Source organism: Molossus molossus, unplaced genomic scaffold (genome assembly GCF_014108415.1).
Source record: "Molossus molossus isolate mMolMol1 unplaced genomic scaffold, mMolMol1.p scaffold_m16_p_7, whole genome shotgun sequence".
NCBI lineage: Eukaryota > Metazoa > Chordata > Mammalia > Chiroptera > Molossidae > Molossus > Molossus molossus.
The window spans coordinates 87279931-87306530 of NW_023425401.1; the positions used below are offsets into that span (position 1 = coordinate 87279931).

General features: G+C 40.0%; 1 non-coding gene and 1 pseudogene across 1 annotated transcript; both read right to left on the bottom strand.

The window, feature by feature from the left end:
* Positions 1-1562: 1562 nt before the first annotated feature.
* On the bottom strand, positions 1563-4165 carry LOC118619684 (annotated as a pseudogene).
* A 14862-nt stretch (positions 4166-19027) lies between these two features.
* On the bottom strand, positions 19028-19239 carry LOC118620643. Its single transcript, XR_004957522.1, has one exon. It is a non-coding gene; the product is annotated as a small nucleolar RNA U3 (small nucleolar RNA).
* Positions 19240-26600: the final 7361 nt, after the last annotated feature.

Here is a 26600-nt window from a genome sequence, read left to right on the forward strand (position 1 = left end):
GCCCACATGGCCTATTTAAAGGTAGGCTACTCAGGTTGCTTATGTAGTACTCTTCCTCCAGGCTCAACTCAGCTCCAGGAGCCTCTGGAAGGCTTGCAAAACTATAGCAATAGAGATTGAGCCACCAGCCATGTATATGCATTCCTTATCAGAGGTCATGCCACCCATTAGGATTCTGAGTGGAAATAAGACCCAAGTCCCTACGCACATCAGGAAATCACCTGTAGGGCCCAGTCACCCTCCTCTTCAATTCCAAACAATAACATCTATCCTCTCCCATTCTGAGGTAATCCAGTATACTCTTCCTCAGTGGGCCTGAGTCCCAAACAGTTCAGCTTTCTTTCTGAAGTGTTCTGATTGTGTTTATTGAGTGGAAAGGGATAATTGCCATATAAATACAAAATAGATCTCACTTTTTCACATGCAAGATAGGACAGGAGAAAATTTATTTTACTATGGTGAACTGACAGCAGAGAAAACTAAAATTAACATTAAACAACAAGAATTACCAGTCAGTTTAGTGTGTATGTCCATCTTCTTCACAAAGACAATGGTCTTCTTGAGGGTAGGAGCTATGTTTTCTTCATGGATGTTATCAATCAGTAAATATTGGATTGATGAACTGATCAAGTGTATTGTGGATTTGTTTTCTTGTCTTCTAAAATAACTCTGACTTTGGGAATTTTAGATTCTTTAAAATGTAAAATTAATTGAATAGACCTCAAGAACAAATCTCTCGTCTCCAACTGTACATTTTGATTAATTTACCCCCAGAGGTACAAGGAATATTGATTGTCAAACATGCCTAATTGGAATTTTTAAATTCTGGGATCTGAAATAGGTTTCAGTTCTGCTTTTTACCCCTGGAAAGTCATCCTGACTCTTTGTCACTGTGTCTGTTCACATAATGTGAAGTTAGTCAAGTGTGCTTAATTTAGATGAAAGGTACACACTGTTCATTGAGGACACAGAAATATCTTTGAAAGTAAAATATTTGATGGGCATGAAAATACTTGTACTTTGCTTTTGTTACATATTTAGCAATATGTTTACATCACTAATAAATATCAGAACATTTCTCGGGAGAACAAGGAAGTACCTTGGTTATTGTATAGTCACCAGAGTACAACAACAAAGCCTGTGCACTTGACTATCACTGTTCATAGAATCCCCTCATTTAAAATGTCACGTTGAACCAGTTTTCAAGCTCAAAGCTAAAGCCCCATGCTGATAGTTTTTATTTCTTCACTACCTAATAAAAATTCACCAGCAAACCACCACCAAACATAAAAGATTACAGTCACTGTGATAAAAATTATTATAACATTTGTTATAGTACAAATTAGAGAGAAGAGCTAAACTCCAGAGACCAAAGTGACCCACAAAGGTTTATTTATTCACCGTGCATTTATCTAGTCATCTTAGGCAAGGATTTATAGCAGGCTTTCATGAAACTATAATTTATCAGTAACTACCACCCTTAAGAAGATTGTTATTTATTTATTTATTTTTGGCAGAATTTTATGGTTTTATTAACACAAATACATGTGTACACAATCTGTCTATTTATTTTCTTCACTGCACAGCCTGGCATTGGGATTGGTGACTCTAATGGCCAGCTGGGCTGCTCTTTCCACAATGGCTTTGCGGTTCTTTGAGGAGACGTCGTGAGCAGTCTCAGCACAGTAAGACTGCTGCACATTAGCAGCACTTCAAGCTCCTTGACGTTGTGGACCAGAAACTTACGGAAGCCACTGGGCATTGTGTGTTTTGTTTTCTTGTTGCTCCCATAACCAATGTTGGGCATCAAGATTGAATCTTGGCCCTTGAATCTTCTGTGCACCCTATTGTCAATACCTCTAGGTTTTCGCCAGTTCCGCTTAATTTTGACATATTGGTTTGACTGGTGCCTGATGAACTTCTTGGTCCTCTTTTTGACAATCTTGGGTTTCACGAGGGGTCTGAGGGCAGCCACAGTGTCGAGTACATTGCTGCCAACTCCATAGGCAGCGCTGAGGAACAGAAGATTGTTATTTCTAGAGGTGGAAACAACACAAACACATAAATGCTGTAATTCAGGATGTAAAGTTATGAATACCATAAGAGAAACAGAGTCAAAAAGAAGTAGTGATCACTTTGAGTTGGAGGAAATGGGCATTTCAGCTAAGAAGGGTCATTAAACTCTGCCTTAGCAAATGGGCTACATTCCTTTTGGACAAGAAGTTACTGGGAGGGAAGTTATTCCAAATGCAAGGAATGCCTTGAGCAAAGACACACACTCAGGCTATACAATGCAAATTAGTTATCCAAACAACAGCAAACATTCTTGTTTCATTGTACTTACTACTTGGGTATATTATATGCATATTTCATTGAAATAATAAAAGATATTATGAAACATGTTCTATTTTTTGCTACTTAATAAATATTCAAAAATTGGCTATTCAACACCATACAAAGACATATGTATGTACAAATTGTAATACATTCTAGCCTGGTAGGTGTGGCTCATTGGGTTAAAGCAAAGGTCAAGGGTTTGATTCCGTCAGGGCATATACCTGGGTTGCAGGTTTTTTTCTTTTTTAATCCTCACCCGAGGACATTTTTCCACTTTTTGTTCAGATAGAGTGTGAGGGATAAAGAGGGAGGGAGGGGGAGAGAGAGAGAGAGAGAGAGAGAGAGAGAGAGAAACATCGACGTAAAAGGGACACATCGAGTGGCTGCCACCCGCACGACCAGCCAGGGCCGGGGACAAACTTGGATTGCAGGTTTAATCCCTGGCCCAGTTGAGGTGCATGTGGGAGGCAACCAATTGATGTTTCTGTCTCACATTGATCTCTCTCTCTTTCTCTCTCTTATCCTCCTTTCCACTCTCTGAAATCAATGGGATAAATATATTCCCTGGTGAGGATTAAAAAACAAAAACAAAACTGTAATGAGTTCTATAAAGGAAAAGTATGAAACATTTTTAGAGCATTTAGCTGGGGACTTGATTTAGCTGGAGAGTCAAGAAATTTTCCTGTAAAAAAAAAAAATGACCAACAGAAAATATGTTGAAAGTAAATTATGTTTCTAAAGTACTTCTGATTGCTTTCCACATTTTTCTTGTCTATGTAATTTCTTCATTAAGGAGAGCTGTTGTCTTAGGGTTTTCAAAGAAATAGAACTGTTGCCTGACCGAGGTGGGTCAGCTCTGACATGGTCTGGATATAGGTTTTTGCGGTGTCGTGGGAAAGGAATTTCAGGGACACACATAGGACAATTTTAAGTGATAGTGGCAACATTTATTAGAGCAAAAACAAAGGAAGGATTTAGAATAGAAGAGACCAGATTGCAGTGATGGAAGTAAATCTAGACTGGGCTGCCTAGACTCAGGAAAAGAAGTTACAGATGCAAAAGGAGAGTCCTTAAAGCCCACTGCTCCCATGGTGGCAGGTCTCTTCAGAACCCTTAGCGTTTAGGAGAAAAGAAAGCAAAAGTACGGCCTGAGAAAAGGGCATGGACATGCTCCAAGGAGGGTGTGCGGGGCACAGATGCCCCTGAAGAGGTTGCCACACTGACAAGGTGCTTCCCCAGCACTCAGCTGGTAGAGCCTGTTCCCCTAGGTACACCATGCCCTATGCCTCATCCACAACCAGGTGGTTCAGCTCTGACTCACTTCAAAAGAAGTCCAGCTTCCCCTGCTGCAGGTGTGCACTTGTGCCCACCAGGGCCAGCAGGGTCAGGGCCAGGAGGGTCAGGGCCCAGAGCTGCAGTGCCATCACCCCAGCATCTAAAGCTCCAATAATCCAGCTCAGAGTCTGCTGCCAGAGACTGCTGGCATCAAAATTCTTAGCTGTGCAATCTTGGGCAAGTTCCTTAGCTTCTCTGTGCCTCATTGCCCCATCTGCATGTTCACTGCCAAGGCTCCATGGTACCTGGGTCGCGATTGGAGCTGTGCTCTGGCCTGTGTGGCTGCTACAGAGTCATGCCTTTATTCAAATTCTATATTTTTCCTTGAGTTTTGGGAAAGAGCAGCTTTCTTTCAAACTACCCAATCTCGTCCTGTCTTTACCTCGGCCTGTGCTGGTGCCCTCTCCCTATCCAATTTCTTTCCTGAATTATCCCATTGGATCTTCCTCCCAGATTTTCCCAGGCTAGTCTCCTCCCGCTTTATCGTCACCATTTTGGCTTCTACTGCTCATGTGTTCAGTGAATGGAATTTCTCTGTGCCATTCTCTCCCTCAGGCTGTTAGAAGGGTGGACTCCCTGGGGTGATTATAAAGCTTAGTCAGGCTTAATCAGATATCTGGTTCTCTTTACTGCCTCCCCTTTGGTTAATATCTAACTAACTGCCTATTTAACAGAACCAATAAGTGAGTGTGTGTGAGTGTGTGTGTGTGTGTGTATGCCAGTGTGTGTCTGTGTGTGTACACCCCACTGGTTGGAGAGAGAGAGATTTATTCGAAAGAATCGGCTAATGTGATTTTGGGGGATGTAAAGTCTGAAATTTGGAGGGCTATGGGTAAGCTGGAAATTCTGGCAGGAAGGAATGTTGTAGTATTGAATCTGAAGTCAGTCTGGAAGCAGAATTCCTTTTTTTTCAGGGAACCTGATTTCATTCTTAAGGCCTTCAGCTGATTGGATGAAGCCTACCACATTATGAAAGGTAATCTGCTTTACTCAAAGTCTACTGATTTAAATTTCAATCATATTTTAAAAATACCTTAACAACAACATCTAGATGGTGTTTGATGAAACAATTGGGCACTGTAGTCTAGCCAAGTCGACACATAAAATTAATCGTCATAGTTATGAATCATGAAGATATGGCACTAATGAAAAGAAGGAAAATGGTATCTTTCATCTGTTTACATAGTTAATTTTTGCACATATAATGTTAAAAACTCTGCCAGGAAAGAAGAGAACATATTACCATTAACAGTTTCTAATGGACAAATCTGAGGCACAGAGAAATTAAGAATCTTGAAAGTTAAGGAGCTAGAAGTGACCAGTTGGTTTCAGAATTGGAACTACTGACTCGTGATTTAATGATCTTTCCACTGGACCATCTAGTGTTCTGATCCAAATTCCTGTAGCATCGATTATCTATATAGTCTCTTGAAACTTAGTGAAATGTTTGCTTACTAATATATGTTCTATCTCTCTAACTAAATTTTAAGACACACCTGTTTACATATATCACTTTTATGTTTTGTACATAATCAAATATCAATAAGTATTTTTTAAAGAATGAATTCCGCTGCATATCTTAATTATGCTGAATAACAACTTGTTTATATAGCTCCTGGTGACAGCCTCCTTGAATTAATTTTCAGGTATGTGGATGAGGCTGTGTTGCAGTGCTTTTTATAAGATTGGTGAGTTGTGAAAGGCCTGATTCTTTGTATTAAGAAAGACTTAATATGAGTTGTGTGAGCATGGGCAAGTTGTCCAACTTCTTTAAGGACTAATTTCTTTTTTTTCCTTTTCTTTTTTTTTTTATCCTCACCCGAGGATATTTTTTCATTTTTTGTTCAGATAGAATGGGAGGGAGAGAGAGAGAAATATTGACATGAAAGGGACACATCGAGTGGCTGCCACCTACACTATCCAACCAGGGCTGGGGACAAACTGCAACCGAGGTATGTGCCCTTAGCGGGAACTGAACCTGGGTCTCTCTGGACCGCAGGCCGACGCTCTAACCGCTGAGCCAAACTGGCCAGGGCAAGGACTAAATTTTTTATCTGTAAAAAGCGAATGATACTAAACCTCAGTAATGTGTTGTGTAAATAGAAAGTGGATTATTGTATGTATAACTGATATAAATCGCCCCTTGACAAAGGTGCAGGAGATGTCATAGATTTTTTTTTCTTTTATCCTCACCCGAGGATATTTTTCCATTTTTTGTACAGATAGAGTGGGAGGGAGAGAGAGGAAGGGAGAGAGAGAGAGAGAAACATCGATGTGAAGGGACACATCGAGTGGCTGCCACCCGCACAACCAACCAGGGCCGGGGACAAACTGCAACCGAAGTACATGCCCTTAGCGGGAACCGAACCTGGGTCCCTCCGGACCGCAGGCCGACGCTCTAACCGCTGAGCCAAACCGACCAGGGCTAGATTTCTATTTTCTAAATAAAGCCATCTCCAAATTACAATCTATCAAGGTCAATGATAAGTCCTGTACCAGTTATTAAATGAGGTTATCCTCATTACAGCTTAAAAAAATCCCTGGGGTTTACACATTCCTAGGAAATCGGGGAGTGCCTGGTTCTTGGTCAATAGGGATGGCCCCTTTCCCCTGTGGATTCATTTGGCTACTATATGCAAAGCCACTGAGTATACAACCTTCATGAAAATGGATGGCAGCTCAGCTTTCTAAATGCTTAGCAGTAGTTAAGCACTGCTTCTTTGCCACACACTGGAGATGGCCTCTTGGGTGGGCTGACTGATATCTATTCACAATGTTCTTCTCTGCTGACTGTTTAGCCACAGGCATCTTATACCAGATGCTCAAGAGGCCGCCTTAAAAGTCAGTTCTCACAGGTATTCAGACATCTGTTCTCATATAAGAACTTGTTTCCTCCAAAATGCTGAGTCCAAGCACTTAAAGAAATTCACAAATCCCTCCCACATTTCAACTGGGACACAAACTCTAGGCTTGGGACTCTTTCCGGAAGCCTCCATTTTCATCCCTTTGGGACAGTGGGGTTTAATCCCTTGATTGGCTGAGGGCTCTGAAATGAGCCCTAATAACTCTCACTCTGAGGATAAGGGAAATCTAAACCTCAAGGGCATAGGGCCCTGACATCATTCTTTGACTGATAAAAACACCATAGAAAACATATTAAAATATTGATACATTTCTCAGTAAATTACACTTAGGATATTAATTGGTCAGTATATGTTGTTTTTTATTCTTGTTCTTTGAGACACTATAAATGCTTATTGATTATGCACCATTGAATCTTCTGTATCTTGATAAGCTTTAAGGTTTGGGGGAAAGATCCTGGCTTTTGGAGTCAGACAGCTCTGGCCTTGACTCCTGGCTCTGCCGCTTGTTTTCTCTGTGCGCTTAGATAGATTATCTCACCCAGCCTTAGTATTTCTCCTGTCAAATTAACTGTGACGGTTAAATGCACATAACCCAAATAGCCTTAGGCTTCTCTGGTGAGGACATAGAAATATTTCACATGTGTAATAATATCCTGAATCTCAAGGCTTTGAGTCCACAGCTGCTTGACTAGTAGAAAGTTTGGTCTTTTTGTAGTAGCTTCTCCCATTAATTTATTATGCCTGGGAGGCCTCATGGGTGAATTTGCCTGCAGTCCCTTTATTTTCATGTTCTCTTCTCTTACCCCTACGCTCCTGATTTCATGAGTGTCTCTCTGGCCAGTAGGAAAACTCCTTTAGAGTCTCATGACCACAGATATTCTAACAGTTAGAAACAAATCTGTCACTTAGGTCTCAGTGTTCTTCTGTAGCACACTCAAACTTAGGGGACAGGGGACAATGTCAGGGAAGTTCAAGTATAGCCTCTTGCTGCCACTGCTCCCTCTGACATTTAAACAATAATCAATAATCAATAACCAGGCCAGGCCTGACCTTTCACATCTTCTCATAGGTTCTGAGGTACCTTTCTAAGCAGCCTCCTTCAGGGGATCTCAGTCTCCTTGACTGGTTGTGGATGGCTGAACACAATATGTGGACCAGGTTTCATGTCTCTTCTACAGATATCCTGGGCCATGCAAAGCAAAGTATGTGTCTGGTGTCTGTTGTGGTCTTTCAGGGCATTCTGTGAGGGCTACAAAGCCCCTGGAACATTCTGTAACAGGAAGTTGTGCTGTCAGGGGCATACAGTGGACAACAAATCATGCTCCAGCCTTGATATAGTTCAACATATTTCTTAAAGCAGCTAGTGTCTGCCACACAACAAGCTCTTAGTGAGTGTAATTTTCTTTTCTTTTTTTTTTTTTGGTTAAAAATAATTTGACATATTTGCTAAATTGTAAAATACATTTTGTCTTTCAAGCTAACATTTATTTATGTATGTATGTATGTATGTATGTATGTTACTCCTCACCGGAAGATATTTTTCCATTGATTAAAAATTTTTTTTCCTATTAAACTTATCTTTTTTTTTTTTTTTTATCCTCACCCGAGGACATTTTTCAATTTTTTGTACAGACAGAGTGGGAGGGAGAGAGGAAGAGAGAGAGTGAGAAACATCGATGTGAAAGGGACACATCGAGTGGCTGCCACCCGCACGACCAACCAGGGCCGGGGACAAACTGCAACCAAGGTACATGCCCTTAGCGGGAACCGAACCCGGGTCTCTCCGGACCGCAGGCCGACGCTCTAACCGCTGAGCCAAACCAGCCAAGGCCTATTAAACTTATCTTTATTGTTGAATGTATTACAGACGTCCCTCCTTGACTCCCTTCTCCCCACTTGCACCCCGCTCCTACCTTCCCCACTCTGTTGTCTGTGTCTGTTGGTTATGCATACATGCATATAAGTTCTTTGGTTTCTCTCTTCCCACCCCACCTCCCCACTTCCCTTTGATGATCATCAGTCTAACAATCAATTTGTACTTCTTAATCCCTTCATCTTTTCACCCATCCCCCAACCGCCCTCCCATCTGGCAACCAACAAAAAGTTCTCTGTATCTATGAATCTGTTTCTGTTCTGCTTGCTTATTTTGTTTGTAGAATTGATTGTTGATAGATATGTATTAATTGCCATTTTATTGTTTATATATTTTTATCTTTTTCTTCTTGAAGAAGACCCGTCAACATTTTATATAATACTGGTTTAATGGTGATGAACTCCTTTAGTTTTTTCTTTTATGGGAAATTCTTTATATGGCCATTTATTCTAAGTGATAGCTTTGCAAGATAGAAAAATCTTGGTTGTAGGTCCCTGCTTTTCATCACTTTAAATATTTCCTGCTACTCCCTTCTGGCCTGCAAAGTTTCTTTTGAGAAATTGGCTGACAGCCTTATGGGAACTCCATTGTAGGTAACTAACTGCTTTTCTCTTGCTGCTTTTAAGATTCTCTCTTTGTATTGAACCTTTGACATTTTGATGATGATGTGTCTTGGTGTGGACCTCTTTGGGTTCATCTTGTTTGGGACTCTCTGTGCTTCCTGGACTTGTATGGTTTTTCCTTCACCAAGTTAGGGAAGTTTTCTGTCATTTTTTCAAATAGGTTTTCAATTTCTTGCTCTCGCTCTTCTCCTTCTGGCACTCCCATGATGTAAATGTAGGGAAGCTTGAAGTTGTCTCATATGCTCCTTATACTATCCTCATTTCTTTGGATTTTTTTTTTTTATTGGGTATTTTTTGCTTCCTTATATTCCAAATTAATGGTTTGCTTCTTTGCTTTACCTACTCTACTATTGATTCCCTGTAAATTATTCTTTATTTCAGTTAGTGCAGCTTTATTTCTGACTGGTCCTTTATTATGCTCTTGAGGTCCTCACGAAGTTCCTTGAAATTCTCACTAAGTCCATTGAGTATCCCTATAAGCAGTGTTTTGAACTTTTGCATCTGTTAGATTGCTTATCTCTATTTCATTCAGTTTTTTTTCCTGGAGTTTTGTTCTATTCTAATATTTGGGACATGTTTCTTTGTCTCTTCATTTTGGCTGCCTCCCTATGTTTGTTTTTATGTATTATGTAGGTAGAGTTATTATGTCTCTTAGGCTTGCTAGGGTGGCCTGTTATAGTAGGTGTCCTGTAGGGTCCAGTGGCACAGCCTACCTGGTCACCCTAGCTGGGCCCCCGTGGTGCACCCCTCATGTGGACTTTATTTATTTATTTATTTATTTATTTATTTATTTATTTATTTATTTTTTATCCTCACCTGAGGACATTTTTTCCATTTTTTGTTCAGATAGAGCGGGAGGAAGAGAGAGAGAGAGAAACATCGACATGAAAGGGACACATCGAGTGGTTGCCACCTGCACGACCCAGGGCCGGGGACAAACTGCAACCGAGGTACATGCCCTTAGTGGGAACTGAACCCGGGTCTCTCTGGACCACAGGCCAAACACTCTACAGCTGAGCCAAATCGGCCATATGGACTTTATATCCTTCTGTTGTAATTGAGTCTTGATTGGTGTTGTCACATCAATGAGAGGGATTTACTCAGGCTGATCAGCTGCAAGGACTAGATGTGCCCACTAACCTCTGACCTCTGACTACCTTGGATGCAGGGGCCCAACACATCGAGCAAGGCTTACTTCAGCAGGGCTCTGATACCCACTGAGTCCATTCCTTGACTGTGTCACTTGTGGAGGTGGTTGCGTGGTGGTGCTTCGATGTAGTCTGAAGCTGTCCACTGGGTGTGCTGGCTCTGGGGTAAGGTTAGCCACTGCCTGTCTTCTACCCAGGACCACCTGGCATAAGCTACAAAGTGATTTGCTGATGGTTGCTTCTTATGCTGGGCTTGGAGATGCCCAGGCAAAGCCAAGCTGTGAACCAAGGCTGGCTGGTTCTAGTGCTAAGCCTGGGGCCACTTAGTGAGAGGTATGGGGCTCACTGTGGCCAGATGTTGCTTGTTTGAGAGAATTTAGGAAAATCTGAAGCAGAAGCCAAAACAGGTCAATCCCCTGGTAAAGCCACTGGAAACAGCTTGGATGGGCCCAAAAGTTGGGTGAGGCAGGGCCTCAGGGAATCACCGGGGTGGGGCACAGTGTGAGCCAGGTTGCTAGAGTCCCAGATATGGCACCCATCTGCTAGCCTCATGGGAGAAGGGCTCACCAAAGGAACAAAGGCCTCTGACAGCACATCCATCTGGAAGATAGCTGCCTCTCCAGCTCTTACCCCAATGCCAAACAACTCAGTTCTTCTCCATATGTCTCTGGTGCCTTTCAAGCTGCTCCCCCTCTGTACTGGAGCTCATATGGAATGAGTCCAAGTAAGTCTGTGTGCGGACCCTTTAAGAGGATCTGCCTGGGGTTCCAGCAGCCTCAGCCTCCCTCAGCCTCAGTTCCTGCTGGCTTTTACAGCCAGAAATCATGGGGACTCCTCTTCCTGGCTCTGGAATCCTGAGCCAGGAGCCTGGTGTGGACAGGGATCCCTAACCCCTCAGGGAGGACCTTCACAGCCAAGGTGTCCTCCTGATTTTTATCTGCCACACATGGGTGTGGGACCAGCCCATCCGCACCTCCGCCCCTTCTACCAGTCTCAATATGGCTGCTTTAATTTCGTAGTCAAAGGACTTCCATTCAGCTCGAGTTCAGGCAGTTCTGAAGGGTGGTTGTTCTGTAATTTTGATGTGGTTCTGGGAGCAGGTGAGTACCACGTTTACCTATACCGCCGTCTTGACTGGAAGTTTCCATTGATTTTTTAGATAGAGTGGAAGGAAAGGAGGGAGAGAGAGATACATCAATTTGAGAGAGACACATCAATTGGTTGCCCCCCAAAGAACCTCAACTGGGGCCATGGGTCGAACCTGCGACCCAGGTACTTGCCCCTGATCGGGAATCAAACCTGTGGCCCAGTGGTCCATGGGCCAACACCTTAATCCCTGAGCCAAACCAGCCAGGGCCAAGTTAACTTTTTTACAATGGTTTTTACAGCGGTTGCTTAGGGTAAGAGGAATGGGAAATGAAGGGGAGGTAGCAGCTAGAAGGTAATGGAATCTCAAAACACAAAAAATCAAGTAATTTGCTTCAAAAGTCTGGGCTCTCAACTTTTGGGTTAGGTCATCTTTCTTGATCACAAAATCCCACTGTTTAGAACAATATAAAATCTGTATGGTTTTGATACCCAGAGGGACAATAATCGGGGGGAAAGAATCCCTTAAGGAAGCTTGGCTGAATGAGGCTTGGTGATAAATGGGTTGGTAACATGTTGTAAGAGATTTCTTTGCTTTCACTGTTCTTGTACCTTTGAGGTCTATCATTCTCTCATTGCTACTGACCATCACAGATAAATCTGGGATAAAAATGTCAGGGTAGGATTCCAGAACAGGTTCATTTCATTGCTGTTCTGCTAAACTAAGTTGATCTTTCAAAAATGGCCAAATAGAACTATGAACTTAATTTCTCAAGGAAGCAATCTTCAAGTTCTGAGAACATGCCAGTTAAGTAAATGGGCACAGATACTTGAAACCTGAAAAGCAGAAAACTCTCATTTTTCTTGCCTTCGTGAAACATCTTGCCATTAATTTCTGATTCTAATGTGAAAGAAAAGGGGGCAATGCAATTAATCTGACAAGCTCAGGGGAGCCACATGGCAGGCTTGACAAACTCCAAGATGCAAAGTAACCACACAGGATGGTCTGATCAAATTCCTAACTGGGTAGGCCATGGTGGGTAATCATGTCCCAGGCCTATAGCTTCCCAATAGAGGGCAATATTTAGCTTAAGGGAGCCTGTCCGCTGTTCTTATGTATCTAGGTATTACATACCTTTGAAATGTCACAGTAATTTTCTTTTCCTACCCCTGGAAGGCACAGACACAGGCACCAGAACACAAGACCACGAGAGCAAAAGAACACAGAACCCCTCGTTTTTATCTTGTTCCTTGAATACCGTCTCCAAGTGCGATAAATGTTAGTTATTAACTGACTAGTAACCCCCAATGTAAAAGAAGTATGTTTTTCTTCGTTTTGCCTTTTATCCAGTCCTAAAGATTTTTCTGCTACGCTTTCTCCCCTCTCCTTACCCTACCACCAAGAGATTACTTGTAACCCTATTTAAGTCTCCTCCTTTGTTTGAGTCTAATGTAAAATAAACTGCAAAACAGTCAATCTCTGGAGCATTTTCTCAATCTGAGATTTTGCTTCCCAGCATATGTTGTCAGTTTGGCTTAAATGAACTCATAAAAATTTTCTACAGGTTTGGATGTGTCTTACATTATGTCAACAGTGGTCTATAAAGAGGTGTGAAGAAGGGCCCCCTGCTGGCCTCTTACTAATAAAACTAAGTGAATTGGAGGCCTATACTCGATGCCTTGGCCTCAAATATGTAAACTTTCTAAAATTACCAAGACAGTTAGTTCATTTATAATAGTATTTTCAGGTTGTAAACAACCCTCTCATTATTACCAAAGGTCACTTTAATTTACTTGGGTTTCATATGAGCAGCCATCAATCAGAAATGGTAATGTAAAAAGTCATACACCCTCTATTAGTTTCTGTTTTCTGAGAGGGATTTCATTTCTCAAGTCTCCATTCCCCAGCTCTCAAAAAGCTTTTATTTGTAAACTTGATTATATCTATGACAATAATAATTTTAATTTTTTTGCAAACACCAAAAATAATATTTAAAATTTTAGTACAAGGATGTAATATATTGCTTTTTAAAAATTTAATGATATAACAAATGGCTAAGAGAAAATGATTTAAGTGAAAAAGCTAAAATGTAAAATTGCTTACTATAATTGCAACTACAAAACACGAAAACATATACAAAATCTGGTTTATCTTTTACAAAATAGAGGAAATAAGCCAGAATGCTGACATACTGTTCACTTCCACTGTCCTAGCTCCCAGCACTATCAGTATGCAATAGCTATTTGCTAACAATAATGCTTTTTAAAAATTTTATCTTTATTGTTGAAAGTATTACAGATGTCTCTCCTTTTTTCTCCTATTGACTCCCTGCTTTTGTCTTCACTTTGCCACTTTCACTCCACTATTGTCTGTGTCCATTGGTTGTGCATATATGCATATAAGTTATTTAGTTTATCTCTTCCTGCCCTCCTGCCCCTCCTTCCCTCTGAGCTTTGTCAGTCTGTTCCCTACTTCCATATCTCTGGATCTATTTTGTTTGTCAGTTTGTTTTGTCATTAGATTGCACAAATAAGTGAGATCATGTGGTACTTGTCTTTCTCTGGCTGACTTATTTCGCTTAGCATAATGTTCTCCAGGTCACTCCATGCTGTCTCAAAGGATAAGAGATCTTTCTTTTTTTTTACAGCTGCATAGTATTCCATTGTGTAAATGTACCACAGTTTTTATTTTTTATTTATTTATTTTTATCCTCACCAAGGACATTTTTCTATTTTTTGTTCAGATAGAGTAGGAGGGAGAGAGAGAAAGAAAGAGAGAGAAAGAGAGAAACATCGATGTGAAAAGGACACATTGAGTAGCTGCCACCCACACAATCCAACCAAGGCTGGGGACAAACTGCAGCCAAGGTATGTGCCCTTAGCGGGAACTGAACCCGGGTCTCTCTGGACTGCAGGTCGATGCTCTAACCACTGAGCTAAACTAGACAGGGCTGTACCACAGTTTTTATATCCACTGATCTGCTGGTAGACATTTGAGCTGTTTCCAGATCTTAGCTGTTGTAAGTAGCATTGCTATGAACATAGGGGTGCATATATTTTTTCTGATTGGTGTTTCATGCTTCTTAGGGTATATTACTAGAAGTGAGATTACTGGGTCAAATGGCAATTCAATTTTTAATTTTTTGAGGAAACACCATACTGTTTTTCATAGTGGCTGCGCCAGTCTGCATTCTTACCAGCAGTGTACTAGAGCCCCCTTTTCTCCACATCTTTGTCAGCACTAGATGTTTGATGGTTTGCTAATGGTTGCCGTCCTGGCAGGTGTGAGGTAACACCTCATAGTTATTTTAATTTGCATCTCTAGGATGATTAGTGATATTGAGCATTTTTTTCATATGTCTCTTGGCCGTTTATATGCCCTCTTTGGAGAAGTATTTATTCAAGTCCTCTGCCCACTTTTTAATTGGATTGTTTATCTTTCTTTTGTTGAGTTGTATGAGTACTTTATATATTTTGGAAATTAACCTCTTATCCAATACATGATTGGCAATTATGTTCTCTCATACAGTGGGTTCCCTTTTCATTTTGATGTTGATTTCTTTTGCTGTGCAGCAGCTTTTTAGTTTGATGTAGTTCCATTTGTTTATTTTTTTCTTTGTTTCTCTGGCCCTAGGCAATGTATTGGTGAAAATTCTGCTACATGAGATGTCAGAGATTCAGCTGCCTAAAATCAATGGTATTTGTATACACCAATAATGAACACCCAGAAAAAGAAACTAAAACAAATCTCATTTACCACTGCAACAAAAATTTAAGATACCAAGGAATAAACTTAACCAAGAAGGCAAAGACCTGTTTTCAGAAAACTACAAAACATAGGAAAAAGAAATAGAGGAAGATATAAAAAAGTGGAAGTATATACCATGGATTGGAAAACTCAACGTCATGACAATGTCCATACTACCCAAAGCAATCTACAGATTCAATGCAATCCCTATTAAAATACCAATGCCATATTTCATAGAACTAGAACAAATACTCTAAAAGTTTATAAGGAACCCAAAAAACCTCGACTATCCATAGCAATCTTGAAAAAGAAGAACAGAGTTGGAGGGATCACAATTCTGGACTTCAGATGATACTACAAAGCCATTGTAATAAAATAGCCTGTTACTGACACAAGAACAGGCATGTGGATCACTGGAACAGAACAGAGAACCCAGAAATTGAACCAAGACATTATGTATGGTCAATTAATACTTGACAAAGGAGGCAAGAGCACACAATGGAGTAAAGTCTGTGTCTTCAATAAATGGTGTTGGGAAAATTGGACAGGTACATGCAAAACAGAAATGAGACAACTAACTTACACCACACACAAGAACAAACTCAAAATGGGTAAAAGATTTAAATGTAAGTTGTGAAACTATACAGATATTAGAAGAAAATGTAGGCAACAATAATACTTTTAAAAAGTGCCCACAGTTTTACATTTCTCAAGAACTAATTCTTCAGATTTTCTTTTCATTCTCACCCAGCAGATGGTGCTACTTCCTTACATTTCTAGAAGACATCAACTTCTGAAGAAGTCTTACAGTAGGTTTGAAGTACCTGTATTCGTATTCAAATTTGTAAACTTCTATTATTCAAGACAAACTTCTATTCTATTATTCAAGACACTGTAATGCAATAAGGAATTTTATAAGCTCAGTTAGACTCAGCTAAGCAGTTCTTCAGTGATGAAGAACTGTCACCCCTTCTAGCTGTGACAGCCAGGCCCTCTCTGCTTTGTTTCTTTTCAAACTAAGGGGAATTATGGGAAGAAGAGGGTAGTCAGAGTGAAGGAAAGAAATCTCGCTCTGCATTTTTCCCTCTCTGAGTGTTTGCTCTGGCCTAGAGCTGGGCGTTCTTTAAGTGAAAGGGAGCCAGAGAGTGGAGAGCTAGCCTGCCATCCTCCTCCTCACCATTGGAGACTGCAGGAAACTCACATGCTGGCTGCCATATACCAATTAAAGCGATGCTCTTTCCCTTGGACTGACTCACATTGTATTGTCCTCTGTTTTCCCTCGAGGTCTTATGTAAAGACATTACTTTTTGATTGCATATTTTCTTGTTAAAAGGCAATACAGCCCTGGCCAGTTTGGCTCAGCAGTTAGAGTGTCGGCCTGCGGTCTGGAGAGACCCAGGTTCGGTTCCACTAAGGGCATATACCTCAGTTGAAGTTTGTCCCCAGCCCTGGTTGGGCCCTGCGGGAGGCAGCCACTTGATGTGTCCCTTTCATATTGATGTTTTTCTCTCTCTCTTCCTCTCTCTCCTTCCCACTGTCTCTGAACAAAAAATGTAATAATGTCCTTGGGTGAGGATTAAAAAAAAAAAAAGGCAATACAAAATACTTATTTTCATAGCTTCTTTTAAGCCAATATTTTTCAATCTCCAACTCCCTTTTTTTTTTTTATCCTCACCCAAGGACATTTTTCAATATTTTGTTCAGATAGGGTGGGAGGGAGAGAGAGAGAGAAACATCTACATGAAAGGGACACATCGAGTGGTTGCCACCCATACGACCCAACCAGGGGTGGGGATAAACTACAACTGAGGCACATGCCCTTAGTGGGAACCAAACCCAGGTCTCTCTAGACCGCAGGCCAATGCTCTGACCCCTGAGCAAACTGGCCAGGGCTCAATCTCCAACTCTTTTATCAGCAGGCTCATTTTTCTAGAATTTGAAATACTTTGAAAGGCAATTCTGAATTGTTAACACTGCTGGCAATCACTGTTCATTTATTCATTTTGGCTCCACATTTTTTGTTCTTCTTATCAGCCACATTTTTTTTTGTTTACAAATGAATGTTTTACATTTTAAACCAGGTCTTCTTTTGACTTTAATTTTAATGTAAATTTTTTTCTGAATACATTTCTTTTGTACATGAATTCATTATAAAATAAAAATACAGGTTTCTTTTCCTTTAGTACTTAAAAAAATCTAATAATCTTTTATTTCTGTGAACTAATTAGAATGCAATCACTCTTTTCTCTACATTTTAAAGGTTTTCTAATGTAATAGTCATCCATTTTAAATCTTGGTATTATTTTGAAATATAATTCATTATGCAACATTGTTATTTATGTCTATTTCAATTACTAGATTGTAAATTTCTTGAAGAATAGGTTTCACTGGTCTTTCTTTACCTACCACTCATTTCCTTAACCCTTATTGGCTATGAGAATGAGATCAATTTAGACATTTATTCATATTATTTCTTATTCATTTCCAGTTTCCATACTGAGTGAGGCACCTGGAGTAATTTTATTAAAACTACTAAAAATTTTTAAAACTATATATATATTTTAATTTAAGCAGGATTGAATTGGGTTGGCATAGTGTTGGGAATTATTAATCTAGAAAAGAAATGTTGGTCTATTTTCTATCTGTGGACTTTAATATGCTCTCAAACACAGATGGAATATTTTAGTGTTTGTTAACTTGAATGAAAGAGTATATAAGGCCTTATCTCTCATGAGGAGAAAAAGTAAAATAGTACTAATTGGTTTATTGAAGATGATTAATAGTTCTGCAATTAAATTTAAATATATATATATATATATCTACTATTACTTCTAAGCAGTTTAACTCTCATACATAAAGAATAAAGTTGTTGTTGTAAGAAACATCCAAAACCTGTAGATAATTTTTTTCTTTTTTTTCTTTATTGATTTTAGAGAGCAAGGGAGAGTGAGAGAGATAGAAACATGGATGAGAGAGAACATAATTTGGCTACCTCCTGTATGCCCTCCACTAGGGATCAGGCCCACAACCTGGGCATGTGTCCTGATCAGGAATTGAATCGGCGACCTCTTGGTGCATGGGTTGATGCTCAACCACGGAGCCACAGCAGCCGGACTGTAGAGAATTTTTATGAGTTTATTTGAGCCAAACTGACAACAATTGCCAGAAAGCAGAATCTCAATGAATTGAGAAAATGCTCCATACAATGGCAGTTTTACAGCTTATTTTATACATTAGAATAAAAGGAGGTTACATGAAATTTATTGGTAGTAGATTAGGAAGAAAGAAAAGCAGAGAGAAATCTCTGAGACTGGATAAAGAGTAAAATGGAGAAACACATACTCCTTTTTACATTGGTGGATACAGAATAGCTAATAATTCACATTTACAGCATATAGAGATGGTTTTCGGGAACAAGATAACAAGGAGGGGTTTTGTGGTGTCACACTTTGGTGCGGTGTGTGTGAACTGAGGGGTCTAGAAAAGGAGATTACACTGACATTTCAAAGGTACATTATTTAAGATGTCAAAAGACAATAGACAGGCTCAATTAAGGTAAAGACTGACATTTGTCAAAGAAGCTACAGGTCTAGGACATAATGACCCACTATGACCTGCTTTTAGCTAGGAATTTTAATATTTAGACCATTCTTTGTGGTTCCTTTTGGTCTCTGAGTTTGTAAAGTGCACCATGCAGCCTACCCCGAGCTTGTCAGGTTTAGTTTGTGGCCTCTTTGTTTGTTCACAATGTTAATAAATCAAAGTATTATATCTACTTGACATCATCAATTTTATTGCATGTTTAATTTATACATATACTGGTTTGAGTAAAAGTAGGTTTATAGTTGCGAGTACGAGAAACACAGAGTTTGTTCTTGTATTATATTTATTATTGTATTATTTTCCATACAAACAACTGTTTACCCACTTTTGCTTTACCCTGTATATTTTGAAATTTCATATTTCTTCATTTTATAGATGAAGTAGAAACTATTACAAATGATTATTTTTTAACTCAGATGGCATCCTCTCTCTCTTGCTCTCCCAAAGCAAGACAAGATGAATCACCAATGAAAATGGCAGTTGCAGTAGCAACACCAAGCATCAGCTTCATACTCAGGAGAGAACTCTGTGCCTCTTTATTTTCATGGTTTCTGGCATGCTACACATTCAGAGAAATTCTCCACAAACAAACCAGAGAAGTGATCCCTGAAAGTATAGTCTTTGAAATTTCTATTTTTGGTATTATACTTTTCCTGAGTCTACACAGAGTAATTGCTAAGTATGTAGGGTGTCCATATACCTTATTGTCTAAATAGGAGCAGTTTTGAGAATTAAGAGGTGCCCTCCTAATAGTAATCTTAGGACATGAGTGTAGATTTTGACTTTCCCCAGCAAACCAGAATGTCTGGTCACCCTCTAGATAGGTGATAGGAGAATACATTTTTTTCCCTATGGTTTTATATCTTGTAGTGGAAGGAATTTCCAGAATAGTATGGAAGAAGCAGTTATGTAACTTTTTTCTGCCTGTTCTATTTTTCCCCAGGGAAGGAAGAATGACTTTGCTGATTGACAAGATTGGGAGAAGAAGCTGAGGATGTAATCTCCAAAGGAACCAAAGTGATGCTTGACACTCAAAAATTAAGATTTCCCCAGATGCTTATTGCAGAAATGTCTGATACTATATAAAACTATTTTTTTTTGCTTTATAATTCTAATTTTAAATGTCCATATGGATTTTTTGAAAATTAAATTTAAATATATCCTTCTCTTTACAGGAGCTACTGTAAATCGTTTCATAATCTTCAGGTAGAAATTTTTTTTAAAGAAAAACTTTCTTCTCATTTTTATGTATCATTTAAAGATGGCATCTCTGTTTCTAAGAATCTGTTTAAATTTAAATTGAACTCTTGCCATTTTGTATACACTAACATGAAGCTTTTATTAGATAACAATTAGATAATAAACATCTATTAATTAGATAATGAATCAAGTTGCATCTACTTTATTTTGTATATTCTTGAGCTACATTTATTATTCATCTACATTTTAAAATCTAACCCAAATTTTAGAGTCCAGGTTGGGAAGTTTTTGTTTTATTTTTTGTTCTTTTAAAGACTTTCCTACAAAAGAGTACAGTTTTAAGTATATGTCAGTTTTGAGCACCCTATAGAATTCAGTGGTTCTCAACCTTCCTAATGCCGCGACCCTTTAATACAGTTCCTCATGTTGTATGTGGGTGTATCTGCATGTGGGCGGACCTGCCTGGAGATGGATAGAGGAGCAGTGTCTCAGTTCCTAAGACCATCGGAAATATGTGTTTTCCGGTGGTCTTAGGCGACCCTGTGGAAGGCGACCCTCAGGTTGAGAACCGCATAGATCTTTCTATGGTACCGAATCTTTAATTTTAAAGACAGAAAAAAACATATTAAGGCAAAAGTAAATATTAACAAATACCTATTCTTCAACTGCTTGAAAAAATAAAATGGTTTAATAAATACTCATGAAAGATGCAGTACCATTTCAAATATATCTTTTAAATTATGAAATATCTACAATTCTATGCTGTTGTAGTAGACAGCATTACCCTTATCCCTTAAATCTGTCAAAGCTGACCCTGCTAGAATTTTAGAACTAAAAGACACCAAGATCCACACCTGGTTATTTACAATGACTTTAAAGCTAGTATCAGTTGTTCTTTTAGCTTTTTAGGGGTAAGTTTAGTTGAAATCAGGAGGCTTGTACCATTGGGGTGACCCTTCCTGAGAAGGAATCCCCTTCCACTCTGGATGAAGAAGCTCTGGAGAGAGATACAAGAGGGTGCAGAACTGGTACTGGAGCCTAAAGACTGCTGCCTTCAGTAAGTTGGTTTACTCAGAAACTCCTTTGTATTTCGAGGCTGCTCTACTAAGAGTCATTAGTCAGTGTCTTACTACCTCAGTCAATTGTCTTGTCTTGGTTCTCATCTTCCACAGCTCATTGCCTTCCTTAAATGCTGTGGTCCCTTATCTGTAGGTACGCTGTACTGTTCCAATTCTCTCAAGACTTTTGTTTTTTCTTTCTGTTATTGGATATTTTCTCTCCTTCAATTAGAGGTGATCCTCAAAATTCTATATCCAGGTCTCATCTCTTCACTGTAGATATTTTAAAGATTCCCAATTCTATACTTCCAGAAGGGTCCCTAACTGTCTGACAGGCATCTCTATCTTGATATATCTACCCCTCAGAAAGCAAAGTCTGTTACCATTAGCACGGGGCCTTTGTCTTTCTTCCTTGTGTCTTTCTTATTGCCATTCTGTCCATCCAGAATCCCTTTGCGGTTTCAGATTGTTCAAATTCTGCTTATACTTCAAGCTTTAAATATCAACTGCAGCTCAAAGCTTAGCCATATTTTCTTACCCACATTTAATTTCTTCATGTTTTTGTTGTTAATACTCACCTGAGGATATTTTCCCATTGGTTTTTAGGTAGAGTGGAAGGAAGGAGGGAGAGAGAGAGAAACATTGATGTGAGAGAGACACATCGATTGGTTGCCTCCCGTACAACCCTACCGGGAGCTGGGTATTGCAACCCAAGTACTTGCCCTTGATTGGAAATCAAACTCGAGTCCCTTCAGTCCACAGGTTGAGCCAAACCTGTCAGGGCAATGTCCTCATGTTTTGAACTCACATGGCATTCTGGGTATATTTAACTTATGGAACTGATTTTACTCTTTATAATATGTAGGCTATTTATATAACTGTGTTATCCTTATACTATAGTTCATGATTTACTCCCACTTACTATAGCATACATGTTAAGAAAACGAAGCTCTCCACCCTTTGTAACAGAGCTGATCATCCCACAAGCCACCACCCACCTGATGTGAACAAAGCATAGCAGTAAATGGCACACATGACATGACATTATTTTTCTAAAGAAACTCATTGTAAGTGTGGTTTTGCACACATGATGCTGACTTGACCCACCATTGAGGATAAGTGCTTCACCAGTGAAGCAATTTACACACCCCAGTGGTCTGAGACGCTTCATAAGTAATTAGCAGAAAATCCAATCTTTTAACTTAATTACCCTCTCCAATTCTAACCTTGTGGAGTTCCTAGAGGAAGAGAGAAGATTCTTATTTAATCCACACTTTGTATCCCTTCAGCTTAGGTGTCCACTGCTTTACTTGGTGACCCATTGTCACAGTTTGCTGAAGGGTTTTGTCCCAGCCCTTTTCTACTCCAGACCACTAAATACAATCCTCTTATCCCTCTGCAAGTGGCTGGAAAGCTTGCTCTCTCTCTCAGTTCCCCGAGGGAATTGTAGGTCTCTACAGCAGTAAAAAAGACAGTGCTTTATTCTACATCACAGCTCTCTTTCAGCCCGAACATGCAGGCTCTTGAAAGGAGTGCTATGGAGGGGTCAGGAGATGGTTAAGCCTAGTCTTATACTGTACTGGTACCTGTTCCCGCCAGCCTTCAGATGCTGAAACTCAATCTTTCTGCCCTTCCAGAATAAATACTACACTTCTTTCATATCCCTCCAGTAATCTCCCTCCAGCCCAATCTCTTTCAGGGAGCCTGAATTCGTGTGACAGATCTTTCAAATTGGAAGCCTGTCTGGAAGGTAGATTCGCATTTTCTCCCTGGGCTCCATGAAAATCAGAAGATATGTCTGGACTTCTCTTCTAGTGTCCCTGAACATTCTCTGATGTGAGGCAGCTGCTCCACTAGGAAGCACAGAGCCTAGGTGTCTGGACTGCCTGATGCACCCTCTAATGGAGCCAAGTCTCTGCTCTGACTCCTATAACATACATTTGCATGTCTAGAAATGCCCTATGGTGCACAGAAAAACATTGCTTTTTGGGCAATTAGAATACAATTAATTTTAATTTTTCTGTATTTAGTGCAATGATCATTAATTTTATATAAACACTGATTCTTTTTAAAAATAGAAAAATTGGCATTCATGTCATTCTGCCTGGTATTTTATTTATTAAAATTTTTTTTCTTTATTGATGTTAGAGAGAGAGGGGAAGGGAGAGGAGAGAGAGGTAGAAACATCGATGAGAGAGAAATCGATTGGCCGCCTCCTGCACACCCGCACTGGGGATCGAGCCCACAACCTGGGCTTGTGCCCTGACTGGAATCAAACTGGTGAGCTCTCTTGGTATATGGGTCGACGCTCAACCACTGAGCCACACTGGCCAAGCCTGCCTGGTATTTTAATTAAGATGTGTATTTTCCCCAATTCCCATCCCCATTCTGTGTACTTACATATACATGTGTGTGCATGTACACACACAGATGCATATACATGCACACACACACACACCACTACGCACATTAGACTTTGAGCTTCTTGGGCATAGGGGACATTTAAGCAGAGTGCTGTGAATGTGGTAAATGGTTAATATTTGTTAAATCCAAGTGTGAGGATCTTTATAAACCTTTGTTCAATGGGCTACATGTTTGTGTCCCCCAAAATTCATATGTTGGGAATATGAATTTGAAGATGGGAGTATGGTATTATGAGGTGGAACCTTAGGTCATGAGGGTGAAGCACTATGAATGGGATTAGTGCCCTTATAAAAAAGACCCAAGAGGATTTTTTCACCCTTTTTTTCACACTGTGAAGTTGCAATAAGCAGTTGGAGAAGATGGCAATCTACAACCTGGAAGAGGTCCCTAGCCACAATCCGACCATGCGGAAATCCTGATCTTGGACTTCCCAGCCATCAAAACTGTGAGACATGGATTTGTTTATAAGCCATACAGTCTATGGCACTTTGTTATAGCAGCTGGAATTCACTAAGATACTTGAGTTAGCCAAGGCATTATTGATCCCTTTATATCAGTGGATTCTAAACAGACAGTTAGAATATTCTGTCTTAAGCATAATAATTTTACAAATTATAAATGTAATCTATTCTCACTCCCAGAGGTGAGGGTGACCCTAAGCAGGGTCTAAGAGACAAGCCCCTTCCTTAATCTCCTGCCTCCCTTCCCCAGGTTTTGGGAAAGTGGAGACAGCGTAAATCACCAGAGACCATGCTGTGGAGTAAATGGCAATGTCTCTTATATTTCAATAAACATTAATAAATTTCCTTTATAGTGCTCTTGTACAAGTTTTTTTCAAATAAAATTATTTTTATTGTTATTAAACACTGTTGTAATATATTTTACTGTTTCTTTGAAAATCCGTTATTTAAAATCTCATATATTGCTCTTGTTTCAATAAGCCACATTTCAGTGAAGATGTAGATCAATTTTTTTAAGTGTACTGTTTTCAACTTTCTAACCAATTTTTCTTTTATCTTAATAGAGTTTAGTATTTTCTCAGAGCTTCATATATATTTTCATAAGATCTATTTTTTAACTTATTTTCATTATTGAATATATTACAGATGTTCCTCATTTTCCCCCCATTGACCCCCTCCTCCCCACTCCCACCCCCCTCCTGCCTTTCCCCACACTGTTGTCTGTGTCCATTGGTTATGCATATATACATATAGGTTCTTTGGTTTCTTTCTTCCCACCCCCAAAACCCCCATCCCTTTGAGGTTTGTCAGTCTAACAACCAATTTGTACTTCTTAATCTGTTCACCTTTTTCACCCATTCCCCAAACACCCCTCTCATCTGGCAACCAACAAAATGTTCTCTATTTTTGAGAATACTTGTTCTGCTTGCTCATTTTGTTTGTAGATTCAATTGTCAATAGATATGTATTCATTGCCACTTTGATTGTTCATATTTTTTTTATCTTTTTCTTCAAGAAGACCCTTCAACATTTCATATAATAATGGTTTGGTAGTGGTGAACTTCTTTAGCTTTTTCTTCTCTGGGAAACTCTATATGGCCATTGATTCTAAATGACAGCTTTGCAGGATAGAGTAATCTTGGTTGTAGTTTCTTGCTTTTCATCACTCTGAATATTTCTTGCCACTCCCTTCTGGCCTGCAAAGTTTCTTTTGAGAAATCAGCAGACAGTCTTATGGGAACTCCCTTGTAGGTAACTAACTGCTTTTCTCTTGCTGCTTTTAAGATTCTCTCTTTGTCTTGAACCTTTTGCATTTTGATGATGATGTGTCTTGGTGTGGGCCTCTTGGGGTTCATCTTGTTTAGGACTCTCTGTGCTTCCTGGACTTGTATATCTGTTTCCTTCACCAAGTTAGGGAAGTTTTCTGCCATTATTGTTTCAAATAGGTCTTTGTTTCTTGTTCTCTGTCTTCTCCTTCTGGCACCCCCAAGATGTAAATGTTCGCATGCTTGAAGTTGTCCCAGAGGCTCCTTACACTATCTTCATGTTTTTGGATTCTTTTTTCTTTATTCTGTTCTGATTGGTTGTTTTTTCTTGCTTCCTTATATTCCAAATTGATGGTTTGTTTCTTGGCTTTACCTATTCTACTATTGATTCCCTGTAAATTATTCTTTATTTTAGTTAGTGCCTCCTTCATTTCTGACTGGTCCTTTTTTTATGCTCTTGAAGCCCTCACTAAGTTCACTGAGGTTCTCATTAAGTTCACCGAGCATCCTTATAAGCAGTGTTTTGAACTCAGCATCTGTTAGGTTGCTTATCTCCATTTCACTTCGTTCTTTTCCTAGAATTTTGTTCTGTTCTTTCATTTGGGACCTGTTTCTTTGTCTCCTCATTTTGGCTGCCTCCCTGTGTTTGTTTCAATGTGTTACTTAAGGAGAGGTATGGGGCTCGCTGAGGCCAGATGCTGCTTGTTTGAAAGAATTTAGGAAAACCTTGAAGCAGGATCCAAGATAGGCCAATGCTATATGGTAAAGCAACTGGCAATGGCTTGGGTGGGCCTGAAAGTTGGGTGGGGCAGGGCTTCAGGGAATCACCAGGGTGGGGCAACCAGTGTGAGCCAGGTTGCTGGAGTTCCAGGTATGGCTGCCATCTGCCAGCCCCAGAGAATGGCTCACCAAAGGAACAAAGGCCTCTGAAAGCACGTCTGTCCAGGAGAAAGCCCCCTCTCCAGCCCTTGCTCCAATGCCAAACAACTCAGTTCTTCCCCATATGTCTCTGGTGCCTTTCAAGCTGCCTCCCTCACGCTGGAGCCTGGAGGGTGCAAGTCCGTGTGCAGGCCCTTTAAGAGGAGCTGCCTGGGGCTCCTGCAGCCTCAGCCTCCCTCAGCCTCAGTTCCTGTTGGTTTTTCCAGCCAGAAGTTATGGGGATTCTCTTTCTGGCCCTGGAACCCTGAACTGGGTGCCTGGTGTGGGATGGGGACCCCTCATTCCTCAGGGAGGACCTTCACAGCCAAGGTGTCCTCCTGATTTTTATCCACCACATGTGGGTGTGGGACCAGCCCGTCTGTGCCTCTGCCCCTTCTTCCAGTCTCGATGTAGCTTCTCCTTTAATTTTGTAGTTGTAGAACTTCCATTCAGCTTGATTGCAGGCAGTTTGGAATGATGGTTGTTTTGTAGTTCAGTTGCAATTTAGATGTGGCTGTGGAAGGAGGCAATACTGCGTTTACCTACGCTGCCATCTTGACCGGAAGTCCGGTCTTGTACAAGTTTTGAGTTTTCTCTTGAAGTATGTTTTCTAGTTGTTTGCCGCTAGTGAAGAGAGATACATCTGACTTTATATAT